This window comes from Echinops telfairi, unplaced genomic scaffold (assembly GCF_000313985.2).
Source record: "Echinops telfairi isolate 266 unplaced genomic scaffold, ASM31398v2 ScPeMD7_9;HRSCAF=40, whole genome shotgun sequence".
NCBI classification, from domain to species: domain Eukaryota; kingdom Metazoa; phylum Chordata; class Mammalia; order Afrosoricida; family Tenrecidae; genus Echinops; species Echinops telfairi.
The window spans coordinates 79,371,001-79,372,574 of record NW_022103906.1 but is presented as its reverse complement, the minus strand read 5'-3'; positions in this window follow the sequence as shown (position 1 = coordinate 79,372,574).

The window sequence follows — 1,574 nt, the reverse complement described above, 5'->3', positions numbered from 1 at the left end:
GAGGATTGAAAATACCGTGGCTTAGATCAGGCGCACCTTCATCCTCAAAACGACAACCTTGCTCTTCCACACTTTGAAGAGATCTTGCGTGGTAGATTCACCCAATGCAGTGTATCACGTGACCTCTTGACAGCTGCTTCCATGAGCATTGATTGTGGACACAAGCAAACTGAAATTCTCGACAATTTCAATCTCTTCTGTTTTTCATGATCTTACCCATTTGTCCAGTTGTGGGGATTTGTGTTTTCTTTACGCTGCCCGGGAATCCACCGTGAAGGCTGTGACCCTTGATCTTCATCAGCAAGTGCTTCAAGTCCTCACTTCCAGCCGGCAAGCTTGCATCATCTGCCTGGGACGTGCTCCTAGTAAGACTTCCTCCCATCCGGATGCTGAATTCGGGTGTAGAGCTGTCATGCTGGAAGCTATGCCACCAGTAGTTCTAATATCAACAGGGGTCACCCAAAGCGAAATCATTTCAAACTTAGGGCAACTATGCAGGAGAAATAGGCTGTACATTTCTGAGGAAGTAACAATTGAAAAACCTATGTGTAGTGGTGAGGCATTGTCAGATATAGTGCTGGACGATGAGCCCCTCAGGCCAGAAGACACTGAAAACATGACTCAGAAGAGCTGTGTTCTCAAAGGAGAGTTGAACAAAATGATACAGATGGAATAAAGCGTTGGGGACCGTTATCTCCTGATAGGGCACCACTCAAAATTAGGAGTAACAGCTGTAAACATCTCTTAGTAATTGGAACTTGGAATGTACAAAGTACGAATATGGGAACATTGGAAGTCGTCAAAAATGAAATGGAACACACTTGTGAGCTGAAGTACACTTGCTGGCCTTGTTGAATCAGGTAATCATGTGACTTGCAATGCTGAGAGTGAAAAATGAGGATGAGGAAGGGCATCACACTCATCATCAAACAGGATTTAAAGGTCTATCTTGAAGTGCAGTTCTGTCTGGGATAGAATAGTACCTACACGCATGCAAGGAGATGCAGTCCGTACAACGATGACTCAGATTTACACACCCCACCACTAAAGCTGAAGATGAAGAAATTCAAGAACCCAACCAACTTCTTCAGGCTGAAATCAATCCAACATACGCTCAAGATGCATTGATCAGCCTTGCCGATTGGAATGGGAAAGTTTGGAACCAAGAGGAAGGAACGTTATCTGGAAAATATGACTGGTGATAGAACCAAAGCTGGAGGGCCCACGATAGAACTTCGCAAGATCAGCGACTTCTTCATCGCCAATACCTTCTTTCAAACAACACAAACTGCAACCGTCCCCGTATCCTGCTCCCCGTCAAACGGACCACGTGTGTGGGAAGAGATGGTGAGACACTCAGTGTCAGCTGCAACGCAAGGTCAGGGCCGACTGTGGACAGGCCACCGATTTCTCATGTGCACGTTCAGGTTGAAACTGAAGAAAATGGCCCACATGGAAGAACATATCAACCTGTGTGATCAGGAGGTGTCGAACGGATCACTGAAGACAAATGGGTGCATAAGCAAATGTGGCGAAGAAAGCTGATGGTGCCCGGCTATCAAAAAGTATAGCGT